Genomic DNA, 20,500 nt, shown 5'->3' on the forward strand with positions numbered 1-20,500 from the left:
TCCTTGAAACATATTTGCCCTCCTGTCTCTATAACCCGGTCACCGGCTTGCCTGGGGAGTCAGTGAGAAAGTTCATTGAAGATATACCTCCCACCCACCATTTCTCTCTCCGCATGCCAAACCCAGCTTTCCAAACAGCTGTGCGTGGAGGCTTCTCCCCAGTCTCTCTTGTGGGATTTATTGCAGTGAATGCATCTGAGCTTATTTTCTGAACTCACGTCTCCAAACCCCTGCTTCCTTTCCTTGTTTGTTTTAGCAAGTTTTATTCATCTGTTTTATCCTCTCTTTTACCTCAGGGTCTATAAATTTAACTGTGATCAAACAACTAGAAGGAACTAGCTGCTTCCACAGGGTTCCTGCTGTGCTCAGAGCTCTCATTAGTAACTTCTGTCAGTTGACCTGGCCTGATACTCTCCATCATTCCTGGGTTTTAACATACTCAGCCAGTGACACATGGAAATTAGAAGGAGGAGGAGAGGTGGAGGAGGAAAAAGAAGCAAAAAGAGACTGTTGGTTACTTGCTAGTTCTGTTGCTGCTTGTTAGAGGTGAGAGAGCTGTGGCCTTGTGAGTGAAAATAACCTGACCAAGGCTGCACAGAGTCAGTCAGTCCATCTCTCAAATACATCCTTTCCTACATCATACTGTGTGTCTACAGGTGCCAGATTCTGGGATTCTAGGGGAAATGCTATTTCATTTCCTATTTCTGGGTTTCCCTTTTATTCTGGACCGTAATTTGTTGCTAGGCAAAGTAGCCTGTTGTTAAGGCAAAATACCTGATGGTATTAGGCCTGGATTGTTCTAGCGTGTAGATGAATGAAAAGCCAGTTCTGTCTTCATTTCTTCCAGATCTCCCCATTCTCCTGTTATCTTTCTTGTTGAAGATATTGCTGATCATTCTTGATGCTGGTCTTGTCTTTGATATTTGTCAGTAATCTTCCTGTTGACAAGGAGACCCTGTTGGCTTGCTCGTTCTGTTCTCTCCTTATCCTTCTCATAGAAACTTGAATGACATGACAGCCACTGACTTGCTATGTCAGGGCTTTTAAGAAAGAGCTCTATTTCAGTTTCTTTTCTCATGGCTGTAACCTGACAAGGAGAATTGACAGGGGAGGGTAGGTTCATTCTGGCTGACAGTTTAAGAAAGGATAGAACCCATCATGGAGGAGAAGGCATGATGGCAGGAGCATGTGGTAGTTGGTCACATAGCATCAACAATCTGGAAACAGAGAAAGATGAATGCTTTTCCTGAATTCCTTTCTCCTTTTTATTCATCCCAGGGCTCCAGCCCACAGAATGCTGCACCCACAGTTAAAGTGGATCTTCCCGCCTTTGTTAATCCAATCTAAAACTCCCTCCTACACATGACCAGGGATTCATCTCCTAGATGACCCTAGATACAACAATGATCAAACAATGATCACCACAAACAGGAAAGCAAGATTCAATTCAATACAAACATCCTCCATCAGGGTCTACTCAGTTCATCCAGATCAACTCTATCCAAATGCCCCCCATCAGGATGCATCACAGGTGCTGGGATCGGCCTATGCCAGAATCACACTTTTCTATAGAGCTCCAGAGCACTGCCAACATACTGAGACAAAGAACAAATACAGACTGCTCCTTGTGGGGACCAAGAGTAACAAAAGTACAAAACAACAAATTTAGGAGATGACAAAATCTGAAATCACATAAGGGAAAGGTTGTTTTGAAGATTGGTTTTAAACTATTTTTTTATAATCTGTTTATTAAAAATGTTTTTAGATGTATGATTTTGGGTGTTTTGTTTCCATGTATGTATGTATGTATGTATGTATGTATGTATATATGTGTACCATGTGTGTGCTTGGTCCCACAGAGATTAGGAAAGGTTGTCAGATCACCTGGAACTGGAGTTATGGATGGTTGAGAGCCACCGTAATGGTGCTGGGAACTGAACCCCAACCTATCTTTTCAGCCCCTGTTTATTATTAATTTAAAAATTAATTATGTATATGTGTGTGTGTGCCTTTGACAGCAGATATGAGCAGAGGCCAATAAAGGGCTTTAGATGTCCCAGAGCTGGAGATAAATGTGACTCTGAGTGGTCAGATATGGTGCTGGAAACTAGACTCTCCCCCATTCTGTAAAATGCCAGTGAGAGTAATTGCCCTCCATGTCCTTGTGAAAGACTCCTCCCAGATGAAAGAATGATCTTCCCATGAGTCAAGGGGCAGAGAAGTACTGCTCAAATACATACATCATTGCATTCAAGAGTTGAGGTCCAGCCATACTACTTACATTTGTGAGAGACAAGACAGCCCAGCACAATCAACACCTGCTGTTCTGCAGAAGACGCATCCATGTTCTGTGGATAGTCTGTCTGGCATTCAACTCATGGAAGACAGTGAGCCTGGAAGGGATGGAAACTGGGGATTACTGCTGACTGAAGTGTATGCAAAGGTGGAGGGAACTTCCTTCTCAGGTGCCAAAGGCAGGTGGGAGATGGGAGTGGGGAGCTGGGAGAGGTGGGAGAGGGAGGAGCGGAGGGAAGAGGACAGAGAGGAGAGGAGATTGGAGAGAGAAGGAAAAAGAGACCTGAGAAGGTGCAAAGATTGTGCCCATCATTGTGGCATGGCCCTCCCTTGTGTCTGTGGCCACATTTCCAGGTCTTCCACTTTTCCTTTTAAATAGATAGGTCTTTATGCCAGTGACATTAGCTAACACTGATGCAATATTACTTAAAATAAATAAGCACCCCCTTTAAGTTAAAAGGCAAAAGGGGAGCAAGAGCCATCTCCTCCCCACACCGGGTTTATGCTTCCATCAACTTCTTTGTCTTTCCGTTTGGCTTAGCACTGGGGATCAGAGGGCTTTGGAACTGCAGGAGATAGTTTCCCACATCTTAGTGTGCTTCTGCAACCCACCAGGTTCAGAAAAATCTTACTTATTTAGAGTTAATCCTTTAGAGAGTTAAGGAGTCATTTTTGATCATTATTTAGAAAAGAATCTTAATATCTTGTCCATGGAGAAGTGATTATACTTTATGCTAAGCAACTGTCTATCCAACTCATCAATAACAAGGACACACTAATTTTATGGAAGAGGCTGTGTATGCATATTGTATGCTGTTTTAACTTCAAGGACGCCTTGTTAGCTTTCCTAGGGATTTTACATTTTGGCTACTTTTTTTTCTTAGTAAACTAGAAGATTAGAATTCTTTTTTTCTTCCTTCACTTTTAGACATAGAACCCAGGGTTTGCCTACTTCTGCTAAGAACGGTCTATAATGAGCTACATTCTCAGCCCCGGGTGCATTTTTTTTTTTTTAAATTAAGGGGAAAAAAACCAAAGCGATTATTTCTGTAATAGTTAGATCTGTTGGGGAGATACTTATGGCCCCAGTGTTCCTTGTGAGTGTTGTTTTCACAAATGCTTTATTTCATTCTGTTTTAGATGCATGGACTGTTTTTACTGAGTTGGTGAGTTCACTAAAATAGCCCCTCAGAGGCGAGGGCAGACACACAGGTGAGTGGCTGCCATGAATCTTTCACACAGCAGACTTAATGCTCCACGGAGAGTCCCACAGAGTTGCTAACCACTTACACATGTTCTCTCCTGGGCAGGCGGTGTGCTGTGCTTCCTGCGTTCCGGAATGAAATGGGGCGTTTGAAAGCAATTACAAGGAGGAGGCATTATTTGAAGCTTTGTTTACCAGTGTTTTTACTCATGCTAGCTCCTAAATCCTATGAATCAAAAGAGGGATTTGCAAATCAACTGTTTAACCCCCGTCAGTGCAGACAATGTATCTCTTGTAGATGTTAGATCCCTCCTGAAGGACATTTCCAGAAATGTATTGCTACTGAGGGACAGACTTAAGCTGTGAGGTCCTCTAACCCTAGGTGTGTGTAGACTGTCACGAATGTTTACATAAACAATGTTTAACTATTTTTTTTTTAAGCTGCAGACAGTTTTCTCCTTATGGTTCTTTGTCAACAACAAATTAGCATCCACAAAGACACTTATGTGATTTATGATTTTTTAAAGATTTATTTATTAATTATGTATACAGTATTCTGCCTGCATGTACACCTGCACACCAGAAGTGAGCACCAGATCTCATTATAGATGGCTGTGAGCCACCATGTGGTTGCTGGGCATTGAACTCAGGACCTTTGGAAGAACAGTCAGTGTTCTTAACCTCTGAGCCATCTCTCCAGCCCGTGATTTATGATTTAAAATTATTTGCTTGCAGGAACTTATGCAGTCTAAACTACAATGGCCTATTACATATTATAATATCTTGATATTATAATATCATGTGTATGTGTTTGTGTACATGTATGTGTGGCTGTGCAGGCCACATTGCACATGTATTCCTATGCATATAGAAGCCAGCATTGTTCTTCAGCAGATTTTTGGGACATGGAATCTCACTGGGACTTGGGGCTTGCACACTGGCTAAGCTGACTAGCCAGAGAGCTCCAGAGATCTGCCTGCCTCTTCCTTCTTAGTACAGGAATTATACGTGTGCGCCACCATTCTCAGTTTTTGTTTGTTTGTTTGACTTGAATGCTGGGGATTAACTCAGGTTCTTAGGCTCGCAAACACTGACTGGGCTATCTCTCCACCCTCAACATAGGCTCTTTTAATTTTCACTCCTTGCTCTGTCTCTAGCATCTAAAGGGAAATGTCTGTGACCTCTGGTTTCAAGGAGAAATCCACTGGGATTTGTGCATTGTGGGAAGGGGATAAGTGAATCCCAGACCTTGCTCGTGTAGCAAGAATGGTCACGGAATGCTAGCAGGCTAGGATCTGGACAGGCAATCCGTAGGATGCAGAAGATTCCCTTTATTCTGTAGCTTTCAGCCTTTGTCGTGTTGCGATGGAAGGAGGTGATGAGGTTAAAGGACCAGAGCCCGGCAATAGACTCTGAAGAGCAAAGGTCAAAGGTTAAGGCCGTTGTGGACATGCAGGAAGGAAAGCTGCTTCCTCCTCCGGCTGGCTCAGCATTAACACACAGGAATTCTGGGAGTTTTTCCCAAGCTTCTTGGCTTCCCTGAGGAAGCAGTTTGATCTCTGCATTGCCACTGTTTTGGAGAGGAGAGCCCAGCCTAGTGACTCCTCACTGACAATTGGCTTCAAACATTTAATTTCTAGTTTTGTTTCTACGTTTCTTCTAACAGCCTTCATTAGAAGGTCCTTCTTAGGTTTGTAAGATACAAACCATGTGATCTCTTTGTAGCTATCACTGACATTTACTTTTCTAGCAACAAATATCTAGTGCCGATCCTACATTTGCAGCTGGTGTCTTGAGTTCTCAATACCCTGCAAATTAATTTGCCACTTGTCTTATAAATCCCTTTTTTTAAAAAAGTGTAGTTTGTAGTATTTCATGTATTCTAGTCATTCTTGGCTTAAGAGAAACAATTTGCAGGGTATAAAAAGTGAAGATTCTTGTGGTACTGTTGTTTGTGTTTGTATTCATTATCGGAATAAGTGTCTTTACATAATGTGTCGTACAATATCAGGGAGCAATGAGTGGCTTCTTCATTCCAGTTCGGTCTGTATTTCCCAATCATGGCTGGACAGTGTGTCTGAGGAGTCTTGGTTGAGGGAATTAATGTAAGCAAGAGAAATTGTATTAAATGTACAGAGACCCTTATGTGTGTTCCATTTACAAGTGTATGTATGTAGGTATGATGTAAATGAACATATGCCATCGTGTGTGTAGATGCCAGAGGACAGTTTTGGGGAGTTAGTTCTCACCTTTGACATTTCTGAGGCTGAGTCTCTCTTGTTTCTGTTGCTACAACTGGTACCCCAGGTTAGCTGGCACCGAGCTTCTGGCTGACCCTTCTGTCTCTGATCTCCACTTCCCCTCAGGGGACACTGGGGTTACAGATGGTTGTCCTGCTGTGCTTGGCTTTTGGAGATGGAACTCAGGTTGTTAGGCTTTCATAGCTGAGGCAGCTCACCGACGGAAATGTGTAGGTTTTATACGTTTGGAAGCCATTTTTCTTAGGTTCACTTTTTATCTCTTTGCAGTTGTCTATAATTTACTCAGTGCAATTAAGAAATTAAAACAAAATTTAAGATTAGTACTGTACATCAATATTAACATTATTGTCTTTGATATTTAATATTTATATCTTATATTTAATATTAAAGGTGTATCAGATACCACAAACATTTGACAACTCATGTCATAGGGATATTACATCATCTTACACTTATCATATTACACTTACTCTGATGACATCACTTTGCAGAGATGATGTCAGAATAAATGGGATTGGTGCAGCCACGAGTCATCCCTGAGATTGGGTTTGTGCGGACAGCCAGGTTTGGAGAATGCAGCAGAATAGAACAGGGTGCAGATAATCTCAGTGAAGCCAAATACCGGCCCTCTTTGCCTTATTTATATATCTAGAAGTCTGTCTCCTTCTATTACACGATTTAAAGACAATTGAGCCTCACTTCCTGCAGTCTTTACTCTTGACTTGACCTTCCATCGTGTATTCTAGAGTCCTGGAGGTGCACAAGATTTCACTTGCTTGGGTTTAGTAGTCTTGGGATGAGGTCTTTCTCTCTCTGTGTGTCTGTGTCTCTCTGTGTCTCTGTTTCTGACTCTGTTCCCCTCCCCCTTATTTCTTCCTTTTCCTAAGTCCCCTGACTAGAGTTTCAGCAAGACTGGCCATTAGTCTCAAGGGAATATTATCTTTTTTTTTTTTCAAGAAAAGCTTTTCATACCAAATTCTCATTAATGCAAAATACTAAGCATGGAAGCAGGGGACTCTATTCCCTTTTGGTAGAAAAGAGCCTATGCAAATCATCACAAAGATCTTAGGGATTTTTAATTCTAGGACCTCTTCATCATTCAGATCAAGAAACTGAGGCCTAGAGTTTAGCTGAAATACTGCCAGCACTTCGCTATGCCCTTGAGTGGCAGTGAGCTTCATGGGTTTTGAGCAAATGAAATTTGATTCTTCAAGCATTTGAGTTAGGCACACATTGCATTTCAAGTCCCTGCCTATTCAGAGAACCTGTGAGCTTGGCTGAGTGTTACTGTTCACAGCGTATCTTTTTACTAAAGGATTAGAAATCACATCTAATGCTGACTTAGCATGGGTGAGCTTTGATCTTGCCCAAGGTCAAAGTGAAAAGCAGTCTCTATTATAGAAGAGGAACAAGAAAATCCAGTATGAGGTTTCCAACATATATTTACATGTACATACTACTTGCTTCACATTTCCTGATGTTTAGCCACCAGTTCTCTTGAATGGTTTGTGTGAGCCTCTCCTTGGAGATTTTGTTTTTTTCTGAAGTGGGTTTCTACTTCAAGCCATTTGAATATTCAGTTCTTGTCTGTGTTATCTATTTGCTGTTTCACAACTAGCTCATTGTTGGCTGATTGGTTAATCAACTCGTTTGTTTATTTTGCAGTCCTCAGGACTGAACCACAAGCTTCACCCCTGCTAGATAAGAACTCTACGGATGAGCCATGTTCCCAGACATGTTGAATTTTTTTTTTCTGAAACAGTAACATTTTTTTTTCAAAATCATTTACATTGCTCATTCAAAAGTTTAAAATATTTCTTTGTGTGTGTGTGTGTGTGTGTGTGTGTGTGTGTGTGTATTGTGGTCAAAGGACAATTTGCAGGAATCCATTTCATGTGGACTGTGAGGCTTGAACTTAGTCCTCAGCCTTGGCCCTGGGCACCTTTAACTTCTGTCAGCCTTGTATAATTCATTCTAGTAACACTCCTGAAGCGGCCTGAATGCCAAAATGGTTCACAGTAATAATGGCAAGGCGTTAACTTGTTGTTTTGGCAAAGAAGAGTTACCACAGAATGCAGAATTTGTAAAGTAATAAAATTTCATTGTACTGATAGAGCATTTGCCAAGACACAAAATGACAACAATTTTAGTTTTTAAAGATCCAGTTGGCTTTTGCTTGCAATCCTAAAAATGGGCAAGACTTCAGTTGGCTGTGCTCCCATGAGTTAGAAGGGATGGTGCATTCGCAGGCAGCAAAGGGCTGAAGCCAGAAGAATCCAGAGACATGCAGCCAACCTTCCATTTCAGTTATTTTATATTGATTAAGACAGTGAGAATTCCTTTTCACGCAGGTTCCGAAAATTAGACCCCTTTTCATAAGTTGCTATGAGCTTCTCGGGTTTAGCTCTGGCCTGTTTCAGAATTCATGTCAGTTAGTATAGGGGACCCTCAGATGAGCTGGCCTCAGCTGCTGGGGCCAAGGAAGAGGTGAGTTCAAACGATGACATCCCATAACTTTTATTGGTGGCTTTTTCCCCTGGAATCCATTGTTTGGATTACCAGGTGTTGACTATCTCCAAGTAGAAGTCTTTCTTTGAAATTTCTATTCCCGTTTATGTGATAACGAGCCTGTATACATTCGTCTGTGAAATGGTCAGTGTTTGGGTCCTTGCCCTTCAAAGCACCTGTATATTTACTTGCCAATAATGGGCCTTGAAAGGTACCTTTGGCTTGGCTCCCTCTCATCTCTGTGGGAGGCTGCATGTCTCACAGGCCCATGCCTAGATTTTTTATTTGTTATTATTCTCTCTCTCTTTCTCTCTCTCTTTCTCTCTCTCTTTCTCTCTCTCTCTCTCTCTCTCTCTCTCTCTCTCTCTCAATCTGTGTGTGTGCGCGTGTGTGTATCCCTTTAAGACAGAAAACCAGGAAGGCCTAAATCCATTAGGCAGTTCCCGTGGGAGGGTAACTTCTTTGTTGTGCTTGTTGACACTTCTGTTTTTAAGGCTAATTACGAATTTTGTTAATTGGTTTAATTAGTTAATTGGTTTGTTGAACCTTCTTCCCTAGTGAGAATTCAAATGCAAATTCACACGTGGGCAGATTCTTTGGCCTCTCAAAGCTAACAAGGGAGAAGCACACTGATTAAGTTAAAGAGTTTGGGGGATTTACTCCTCGTACTTTGGAGCCTTCCTGTTTCTAAGAAGGCAGAACAAATGCAGGCTCTTTTGCTGCAAGGCTGTTGTTGATGAAACAGGAGATAGAGGTGTGGTACCTCAGCTGGTCACAGCATCTTGGGGAGGTCATGAGCCAGAAGTGGCTTCAGGAACTCCAGCTTGGAGAACGTACAACTAAAGTGAACAGAATCCTCAACCGCTCATTGAACAAGCAACTAAAAACTAAAGGAAATGGAAAGAGAAATGAGATCTTCAGTGTCTGTTCTGATGCTAACAGTTTTCTGAATTATTAATGGGTTTACTCTAGAGAGCTGGTGGAATTAGAGGAAAGAGAAAAGGAAATTTGAACCACCAATGGGTCTCTACAATTCTGGACTGGTTCTTTAATCATGCCTCATCCTTTCTGATTTCAATATGCCAAAGATCCTTTTTTTTTCCTCATATGATGTTATCAGTGCTAGGTGTGTTGTTGGCATACATGGTTTGAGTTCTTGGGGATCCCAGCTTGGAGACAGACAGCTCCCAGCTTCCTCCTGGGGAACCAGCTGCGTTTGCCCTGGAGTGGACAGTTAGCCTTCCTGCTTGTGTCCACTCTGGCAAGAGACTCAAGAAAGGTACAGAGAACAGGAACTCTTTGCTGGGCATCTGGGCAAGACTATCGCTAGCTTGTCTGTTGCTGTGGAATTTTGTCTTGCCTAAGCACCTCTTTGTTGGGGCTCTGGTTTTCAACCTTCAGGACTAACAAGTTTGTCACCTCCTTTGCCAGCCTATCCTGAGGTTCTTCTTTCCCCATACTTGGAAAGCTTTGGGGAATGTCTAATTAAACTTGTCTTTGAATGAACTTCATTCCATCTCATTTCAGCTTTATTGACCACTGTGGCTAACTGATCTTCCGGCTTACATAATACGGCCTTATGCACTTATCAGCGACTGCTTTTCCGTTCAACCCTCTCAATGGCTTATATGTTATTCTTAAAATTGTAGTTATTTTTTAAAGTTACAGAAGTCATGAAACGTTAGCCACCTGGTCTTTGTTCTCCCTTTTGAATGAACCTTTATATCACTTCCTACAAATCACACTTCAACTGTCGCTGTTCTTTATATTTGAGGGTGGAAAGCCAAACATAAGACCAATATCCTGCTTTCTTTTTTTTCCTTCACACTCTGTGTGGAACTCTTGTTCATACTTCCCAAATGTCAAAGGTTATCTTCTCTTTCGCTAGGGAGATTTGGAGAGAAAGGCAGGTGGCAACAGCGTCTCACTTGACAACTCATGCTTCCGTGTTTGTGAGCAAGGGGGATGACAGAACTCTCCAGAACAATGTCTTCAGGTTGAATGGCTCTATTGAGTGAGGTCTGGTTATGTCTGTTTTTTATGTAGATATGTTTATACAGCTTCCAAAACTTAGTAAGAAAACAGGACATGAGATAAGGATTTGAGCTGAACAGCAAGCTAGGGAAAAAAGAAAAAACAAAAAGAAGAAGAAGAAAAGAAAAAGAAAGAAGTGGGCTGCATAGGTGGCTCAGCACTTTTTGCAAAGATCCTGAGTTTGGTCCCCAGTACCCACATCTGATAGCTCACAACAGTTATACCTCCATTTTTAGGGGGATCTGATGTTCTTTCTGACCTACCCATATACCTGTACTCATGCACACCCCGTCAAATACATATAATTTGAAAAAAAATTAAGAAATCATTGAAAAGAAAGGAGTGAGGTGAAGAAATAAAGGTAGGGAAGAGAAGAAGGATTAAGACATAGGTAGGAGAGAAAGCAATGCGAGGTTTGAAGGCAGGGAGATGCATAAGATGTCTAAAACAGCATTGGGGCAGGTGTGCAGTACACAGACTACTGGCGTTTAAAGTCGCTTCAGATGATTTGTGCACACGTGTGTGGTGTGTGTGTGTGTGTGTAGGCAGAAAGGAAATGGACTGGTGTCCAGCTCCCCAACTCTCTATCTGTGTGCTCTGGGTCCACACTGGCTATGTGCAGACCATGGTAACCACTCACCGATTCTTCCAGGCATTTTAACCAAGTGATCTTGTTGGTTCTGTGCAGCTGCTTGGGGCAGAAGACAGGGAGGGGAAATGAGGAAAGTGGAGGATCCAGAAGGCAGAGAGGGGCTCTAGGGAAGATTTGGTGCAGAGAAGCTAACAGTGGGTGAATGCATAAAGACTGGTGTTTGATGGGATCGTTTTGGGAAAGGACAGTGATGGACAGCTGGAACAGGAACAGTAAGAGAGGAGACTGTTGAGGTCAAGAGAAAGAAGCAGTTATATATATATATATATATATATATATATATATATATATATAGCTCATTTCCTGTGGGTTGTGCTTTATCTAGCCAAAAAGCAGGGTGAAAGTGACCAAACATTCCCATGATAGTATTTTATCACTCCACACAGTCAAATACCAGGTATAACCACAGCGCTTTGCTGTAGCTTTATCACTTATTCAAGTGAGAAGATTTTGTTGATTTTTTCCCCTTTCTTTTCTAATGTTAATACATTCTATTAGGGTCAACTATAATGTAACTTTAAATATTTACCTTGGAAGTCAGTGCTTATTAAGGCTGAAACAGGGATCATGGGAACTCCTGATCTCAGCATTTGCAAACTATCAGGGGAAAGAAGATATTAATTTGGTCGACTGTCAGGATACTTCTAGCATTTTCCACTTTTCTCACCCTAAGTGCTCAGCACTCTACTTACTGCTAGAGAGACTAACTGCCCTTCTGTGGCCACTTGGAGCCCTGATGTGATGTAGCCCTGATGTCAGCACTCTATGCACCAGATGTTGTTCTAATAAGTCAGAATCTGTCATGAGTCCTGCCTGTAAGACACATTCTTAGTGGAGTCTCTCTCTCTCTCTCATTCTCTCTCTCTCTCTCTCTCTCTCTCTCTCTCACACACACACACACACAATTTAGTAAAGGAGATGTGAGAGGTTGGCATCAGAGGAATCACCACCAAGAAGACAGATGCTATCTTTGCTTTCATCAAAGCAGAATGAATATAGATTCACTTGAGCTTGGACTAGATCACTAGACATAGACCAGTGAGATCAGGTCTATGTCATGCTTTAGTCACAGGAGAGAGAAAAAGGCCGGATTCCCTAGATCAAGTCTGTGGGGTGAGAACGGAGAGAAGATGGACTTCAAAGCTGACAAGGAGCCAGGGTTCTTAGATTTAGTGATGAATGAAGTTAGGAATTCAGACCTGGGTCAGTGGGTTAGGAATGAGAGGGGTCTGGCCTGCTCCTCCCCTTGGCAAATGTCATGACCCCTTTCCCTGTGACCATATGTCCTCTGGTAATACTTAAAGTGCGGCTTTAACTCACGCAGATGTAAGGGTGGTGACATTTGTTGTATACCTAGGTGCCAAGGAGTGTATACTGTGGATGGCATCGGTGTCTCACTCACACCCTCCTTGTGCAAATGTTCAAATGTTGGGGCAGTAAAGTGACTCACACCCGTGTCAGTCTCTGGTAAAGGCTCTTGACTCCCAGGAGCCACCCTGTCTGAACTTATCCTACAGATGCTCCCAGAAGCCCCCTCCCCCCTCCCATTGGTGGCAGCCTTTGAACTAACAGCTAGAAAAACAGCCTCCTTACCGCTAGGTGATTCGATAATGGCAGAGAGGCCCCTTCGCTCACACTCCGAAGGCTGAGACCAGCCTTTCCTTGAGACCGTAGCTTACCTTCCTCTTCCTCTCTCCATCCTATTTCCCTTCTCTTACTCTCTAACAGACTGAGTGCTTTCCCTCACATCCCAGTGCTGAGGCCCTGTTTCCCAGAACTCCAAGCGTGGCTGCAGTTGCAAGTTGTTAGCCTCATTCCACCTGACTGTTAGTTTTATAAGGAAAACCCAAGAGACACAGAGCACATGTGTCCAAGAGACACAGAGCACATGTCCACAAGCCACAGAGAGAGAACTCTGGAGAAGCTAGCCTAGCACCCCAGAGACTCAAGACTTGCAGCCAGTGCTGCCGTGGGGACAGATTGCTGACGTGTGGAACTGGTGTCGTGGAAACTGACCACCTTCTCACGCGCTCTTTTGAAGCGCAGTTCCTTAACAGATCTGCTGCACACAAGGACTCTGGACTCAGGCATGGCATCAAGGGAATCAGTCCAAAGAAAAAATGTGTGTGTCATCTTTCTAATGAGTCAGCTTTTTTGTTGATCATTTTATTAATTTTTTTAGTCCAGGTGTTAACATCAGGCCAAGAGATGGCCTCTTCTGCAACTTCCTCCAGAGTGGATATCTGAGGGTCTTCCGTATAACCAGCATCTTAGCTGCATAAGTTTTACATAAGATACCTAAGTACGTAGTGTCCTCTGAGAACAGTGCTTTCTTTTAAACAGTTGTTCAGCATTTTATGTTTTCCCCTAAGATTCATTTATTTATTTTTACTAATGTGTATATGTATGTCTATGTGAGTATACATTACATGAGTGTGGGTACCCAAAGAGGCCAGAGGCTCTTCGGATTCCCTGGAGCTGGAGTTAGATGCTGTGAATGGGTGCTAATAAGTAAGCCCTAGTCCTCTGCAAGACTAGCAAGCGCCCTTAACCACTGAGCCACCTCTCCAGCATTCTGTGTTAAAGGCATCTGAATCAAAAGATGCTCCAGTGTACACACGGCTTAATTTTGATCTGCTAAAACAAAACACATTGTTTTAAATCTTGATGTCAAACACCTTCTGTGTTGTGGTATTCCATGTGGGTTAGAAGCACACAGGTCAGGGGATGGGGAGCCGAGGGTCCAGTTCAAGCTCAACCAACTATGTGAGTTCAGACCCTTGACTACATTCAGCTTCCAGTTTATTTCTCTCTCGCCACTAAAACAAAACAGAAATTTAAGATGCTCCCTAAGCTCACGTCTCCATTTAAGCACGTGACTGTTCTGGCAAACCTGAAGAATTCAGGTGAAGGTGTTCAGCGTTGGAGTGTTCTGGTCACAAGTCTCATGTCTGCAGTTTGCATATGTGTCAATCCCACCCCACTCCCAGACACCAATTCTCATTTGTGAACTTCAGCTCCCTTTACTGGTCTGTCTTCAATTCCCCCAGCAGGCTGTACGTGTCAAATAAACCTCTCCAAGCAGATCTGGAGCCTGGCTCAGCTGCATTTATTGAAAACCCATTATGTCCTGTTTGCTCATTCTGTAATCAGAGTCTGTGGTGTTCTGATACACTAATGGGAAAGTTTTGGCCAAAGAGGAGTCGATTGTTCGGCTCTGTCCTGTCTCATGATACTGAGTGCTTATCCACATCTGAAATTTTTGTTCTCTATCAGCAATAGCCCTTAACCTTGAGAGAGAGAGTGAGAGAGAGAGAGAGAGGATGTCTCATTGTGTGTGTCAGGAAGGGTAGATGTTAATTTTATGAATTTGGGACTCTGGTTAGTTTGTTTTCAAAAGGACTGGCAAAATGACCAAAGCATGAAGCTTATTTTCTTCAACCTTTGCTAACAGCAAACTGACTAAAGCACCATGCAGTGCCGAAACCCTGCAGGGCAGCTGTCTTGCAGCTTTGCCTGGCAGAGCCACTTCTCTTCCCATGTAAGGAGTGTCCAACGACTCCCATTCAAAGCAGCGTGAGAAGGTATAGAAATGTGGATTTGGTGGAAAAGCTGTGTGAGTGTTCTCCATGCCCAGATGTCCTGGAGAAAGCAGACAGAATTTTCAAAAAAGGAGGGACACTTTGCCAGAGATCAATAATTCCTGAAAGGGAAACCTCTTGAAGTTTCTTTTTATATCCTTGCTGTATTGAACTGTGCCTTGGCATGTAGTAGGCTGTAAATAAATAATGGGCTGAGTAGTGAACTGTGGCTTTGAGCTCAGCTTCTCAGTCCAGGGAACAGAGCTCTGTTAATCATGCATCCTACAAACAGTGGGAGGTTGTCTCCCAACAAGACTATATGCCCCAAAGGCTACAGCTTTCTGGGTCTTATTTAAAACCAGCACCTGGACAGTCCTAGGAACATAGTTAGACAATAGCAAGTTTTTGTTGAAGTAATGAATCTATAAGTGAATGAATGAATGAATGAATGGATATAGAAGATCTAAGATATCTTCTTACATAAGTATGGATAAAGAAGGAAATAAGTACACTGTATGGTTAAGTATGGTAAAAGAACTCAGTTTTGTTTTTCAGGAATTTATAAGTTTCCTGGGAGAAGAAACAGCCCATTCTTTTGCTAAATGATCTTGAGATCCAGACTCCACAGTCAATGGAAAATCATTTGCCACCTGCCTTCTGCAGTATCTAGCTTCCCCGGACTGCAGTTTCCTGCTTGGTTAGGAGTGAGTCTTGATTGGTAAGGGTCACAAGAGAACTTTGTGGAGTGGTAAACAGTTTTAAAACTTTGTCTGGGTGGTGCTTGAAGATTATTAAGCCTCACTGAGTGATGGAGATTGGCACATTTCATGATCTTCAACTGGGCCACAATTAGAGGACAACACCCATTTCTATCTCAACATCTTGCTCCCCTTTAGTCTTTATTTACCCTGACCTGCTTCCAGTACCCTGTGAGCTCTTCCCCACACCAGTACTGACACGGGGCACAGAGGGTAGAGGGGCAGACTTACAATACTCTACCGTTGAGTTACCTGAGTGGAAAGAATAAATGCTATCTCTCCAAAAAAAAGTATTAGACTTTCACTTTGCTTAGAGTTATGGACTTTGCCAGGAATCTGAGGCACAGAGGGTCAAGACATCTTTCTGGATGCCAGAGTAATTCAGTATGGAACAGGCTCTAGAGATCACTGAGCCCTCATCTGCTTCTTGTATCTAAGCTCAACTTTTTCTCAGTACAAAGACTCAAACTTCTGATCCTTGATCTCTCATGCATTGCCTGTATGAACTCTAATAGTTACTGTGTACCGTAGTCTCTCTATTTATAAGATGGTTCTGACCTGTGGTTGAGACTACATGAAATAACAAGTACGAATCCTTTTTAATGCTAATTTTCCATACCTCTTTTACGTGTTCAGGCTCTTGGCATGTTTATTTGTAAGCCTATTAGGAAATGAATCAACTCTTTAAATAAACATTTATCTTTGTGAGAATTAATGACCCTAACTGTTGAAGCAGAATTTTACAAATTCCCTAAGCTCCTTTTCTCGTCCTCTGCAAACTTTTGATCTATCAAGAAGAAAAAGGTTACAAACTTGACAAACTATATAATATAGCAAAGAAATCAGATTATGTTTTTTAAAAAAGAAAATATATGTATAACAAGGCACAAATCTTTCAACTTATAGTAGACTTTCCATCATAACAGGCAAATCATCTTCTTTTGATGTGGCTGCCTAGGAATGTCTCAAAATAAAAATGAATACTTTTTTTGTAACGTTATGAATCCTGTGGGGGGGCACTTTCTGTATCATATTGCACATTGGGGAAAGTTTCGATACCCCTAATATTAGACTCTTGTCTGCTCTATCAGATGATCATGAGGACATCACAGTACTGACAATGTTATATTTACAGGAGTCCACTGCAGGCTCCATTCGCCTAGTGAGGCGTTTATTTGCTGCCCTGTCTCTTCAGAAGCCCCTTTCTTCCCTTGTGCGCTACCATGTTCCTGCCAGTGCATGGATTGTAGTCAGGGCAACAGTTCCCAAGAGGGCAAACCAGGCAAGCACAGGCAACAATGATAGAGGAAAAGAAGAGTCAAACCCAAGCCCCAAACCAAACAGAAGGTTTTGTAGACTTTCCAGAAGAAAAACAAGCAGTCAAGAATAGGGTGATGGATGTCTCCACTGCCCTGGCCTCCATCTTGTCAGCCCTACGCTTGCCAAGAAGGAATCAGAAGAGAGGGCGAGGGAGCTATGCTCTGTGTGGATGTTTCCCCTGTGGAGAAAGCCATTGAGTGTTGTCTCTAGCAAACCTGGTGTGGGGGCAGCTGTGGATCTGCCCTGCACTGTGGTCTAGTTTCATGTATCAGGTTGTGGCTGATGAGGGGCTCCACATTCCTGCAGCAGGCGGTTCCATGGCTGCTGATTTTCATGTCAGGGGAGAGCCAAGAAGCTCTGAGAAAAAGCTCTCTGCACACAGGGCCACACAAAACAAACACGCACAGCAAATCCCTACTGAAGTGAGGCCAAGCTAAAAAACGAACTGACATTTCTGACTCAGGCGGGACTGAACTTGACTGAGAGACTCGAATGTTTCCAAGGAAATATCAAACATCAGAAAGAACGCTGTTTTTTTTGAACCCATCTCTCAAGCTCTGTGCCTCTGGGGAGAACCTCCTGAATTTATAGTCTTGTAGTTATGCTAAAAAAAAAAAAAGTCACATCCTATAGAAGCTATCTCAGACTATGTAGTTTCAGGCATAAACTAATCACATGGGGAAAAGAATTTGGTAAAGTCCTCTGCATCTTCATGAGGAGCTAATACTTCTTGGGCTGTCCATTGCAGAAACTCAGTGTCAGTTCCAGGTGATCTTGAGAAATTATTATCCAACACTTTTATTTATTTACTGTATGCCATAATAATAAAGAAATCACCTTTAGTGAGGAGTGTAGATCAGAACCAGATAATGTCAGCCTAGGGCCTCAGAGCCCAGACTCTGTTCCGTTCTGACATCCTTGGTTTTGCTTTTGGCAGCTGTGTATTTTCACCTCTTCATGCTTCCTTCTGGCCAGTCTCAAGCCCATCTGAAGGCATGTGTTAACTTCTGACCAATAAGGTAAAGGTAGTGTTTGGAGGGAACCTGCAACTGGCCCCTTCATCCTTGCTGAGCCCCACACTCCGACCAATTTTTCTCTGCCTTGTCATTGCCCAAGCAGGGCACAAAAAGGCTTATGTAATTGCGTTTATTGCAACTTTTCCCAAAACTGACTATATGTCAAGGACCTGTTAATTCTAGTTTCTTTCTAACAAGTTATAGGTCATGAATATTCATTAATATATTTTATTTATGCAGATTCTCTTGTATCTCTGGCTAATCTCCAGCTCACCATATAGCCATGGATGACCTTGAACTTCTGATCCTTCTTCCTCTACCTCCTCTGTACCAGAGTACAGAGATTACAGGCTGGGCCACCGCCCCCCACCCCCCGATCTTGTGCAGTGCTGAGGAGGATTAAATCCATGGCCCAGTGGGAGCCATGCATGCACTCCACCAGCAGAGCTTTGTTTGCTGAACTGATTGATCGTTGGTTGCACTTTGTAGATGACAAGGATTATTTCCAACCAAACCCTCTTCCCACTGAATCCACCTCAAGACTTTGGGCCTTAGCTGGGCTTGGTAACAGAACTTTGTAACCCCAGCAATTTGGGAGGACTTGGGAAACTGAGACAGAAAAATCAAGGGAATTTGAGGCCATCTTGCACTATACAGTGAATTTAGGAGTTCATGAGACCCTGTCTCAATCACAAATAAAACTATGAGAGAGGAGGGTGTTAAGGAAACAACAAAAGCCTCGGTGCTGTCTGCGATTTTCATTTGCCCAAGCTTTGCTAAGCTTTGGTAGAATTGAGAATGGTCTGTAAAAGGGCAAGGAATTGGAAAACTGACGGTAGCTTCTGACCGCATGTGTAGTGCTTAGCTCTCATGGCTAGCATATGTAACAAGATAATAGAAGGGTTTGACCTCAGCTTAAGTAGTGGCGTGTGTGGACTCGGAGCCCATGCCGGACTGAGGACCCACTGGCAAAAGCTGACACCAAAGCTCAGAAGTGTGCTGAGGGTCTCCAAGGGCAGCACTTCCTTGTTAGCATTCCGGAAATATGACTCCCAAAGCTATTTATTTATCTACCTATTATGTATTTATTTTAAATCTGAAGGCAGGGTAATCTTGTGATCCTCCTGTCTCTACCTCTTAAGTACTGGGCACAGGTGTGCACCTCCATGTCGGTTTTTTTTTTTATGGTCCTAGAGACAGAAGGCAGGACTCCATGCATGCCAGGCAAGCATACTGGTACATCTCCTGCCTCCAGAATTTCTTTTCCTAAAGCTAGGTCACGTCTCAGGAAGAATATTAATCTTTCTCCCTAAAGATTACAACAAAATGGACTGAAAACACTGAACAGACATGGCTGTGGGAGCAGAGGTGGGCTTGGGAAATTTCATTTTGTAGCCTGACAAAATTACCTTAAATAATATTATAAGGAGCCAATGTCTCCAGAACTCTTACTGAACAGTATGTGGATCTATATATATTAATAACAAAACTGACAGAAATAAAGATGACGCTTGGCTTTACTTCATCTACCAACTGGGAAATGAAACTGTGCGAGGGCTTTTAAAGGGTGGCTGGTTTCCATTACGGAGGATGCCAAACTTAAAAATAAGAAACCAACTTTGAAGTCCATATTGGAAATTGATCAACCAATTTCACATTTTACAAACTGTATAGTCAGCCAAATATTAGTGATGGCAAGATACCCAGTGCTGGATTTTCAATTCTTTTTTTTTTTCCTGTAAAATGTTGTAAATTTCACCTCAAAGATTGTACTGTGTTATTTCACTAAGAATAAAATAAGCCCTCTTGTGGCCAGTTCTTGTGGTGTACTTTTTCAGGCATCAGTTTTCTCTAGGCTAACATGTTAAGCTTTAGCATTGATTTTCACCAATGTTTTACCATTAGGAAAAGGACAATACATACAAGGTAATGTGCCCTGAAAGAACTGAGTACCTCAAAGAAACATGCGTGTAAGCTGCAGTTTCAATAAAAGACAACTAACTGTAGGTTTCCTAACCGTCCCTTTCTGTGGGGTTTTGAAATTACATGCTGCGTCATCACAACGAGTTTACTGATTGGCTCCTGGAGGCTGTGGCATAGACTTTGTGGAACTGAAGGCAGAAGGGTCTTGTAGCTGGAGCTGAGAGTTCTCAGACCTGAACTCCTTTGATTTTTGACAAAGTTTGGCTTTTTCTTAGTATACTCCTGCATCGACCCTGAATTCACACTCAAATGATGAGCCAACTTATCTTTTTCCTTCACCTTCCCAGGAGCCTGGTCTTGGTGTCCCACTGGAGTTGCTTCTTGAAGGCCCTGGTTTTTCTAGGCAGCTCGTACTTTTCCTAAAGGGCCTTTCTTTGTCGATGTATTTTTTTCTTTTGTGAAGTGAAAGAATGATGAGTCATAGGAAGCTGCAAGAAACAAAAAGAAAGATGGATAGAGAGGTCAATTACCTTTCACCTAACCGTTTTCAGTGGACAAGTGTTGCATAATCAGCACACAGTCACAGCTAGCAGGTTGACTTTAGTACAGTACACAAGACTGCTGTTTCCAGCTAGTTTTACGTAAACTTGACACAAGCTAGAGTCACCGGAAAGGAGCGAGCCTCAGTTAAGAAAAAGCCTCAGTAAGATCTGGCTATTGGCAGGCCAGCAGGACATTGTCTTAATTAGTGGTTGATGTGGGAGAGCCCAGTCCATTGTGGTTGGTCCTGGGTTCTATAAGAAAGTAGACTGAGCAAGCCAAGGGGAGCAAGCCAGTAAGCAGCACTCCTTTATGGCCTCTGCATCAGCTCCTGCCTCCAGGATCTGGCCCTCCTTGAGTTCTTGTCCTAAATTCTTTTAATGATGGACCACAATTTGGAAGCATAAG

At 42.6% G+C, this 20,500-nt stretch overlaps 1 long non-coding RNA gene across 1 annotated transcript; it reads right to left on the reverse strand.

Annotated features, from left to right (window-relative positions):
• Positions 1–733: 733 nt before the first annotated feature.
• On the reverse strand, positions 734–16,242 carry LOC132653122 (uncharacterized). The gene is made up of 3 exons (XR_009590832.1): positions 5,749–16,242; positions 2,282–2,393; positions 734–1,217 (listed from the first exon to the last, which is right to left on the reverse strand). It is a non-coding gene; the product is annotated as an uncharacterized LOC132653122 (long non-coding RNA).
• Positions 16,243–20,500: the final 4,258 nt, after the last annotated feature.

Source organism: Meriones unguiculatus, chromosome 3 (genome assembly GCF_030254825.1).
Source record: "Meriones unguiculatus strain TT.TT164.6M chromosome 3, Bangor_MerUng_6.1, whole genome shotgun sequence".
NCBI lineage: Eukaryota > Metazoa > Chordata > Mammalia > Rodentia > Muridae > Meriones > Meriones unguiculatus.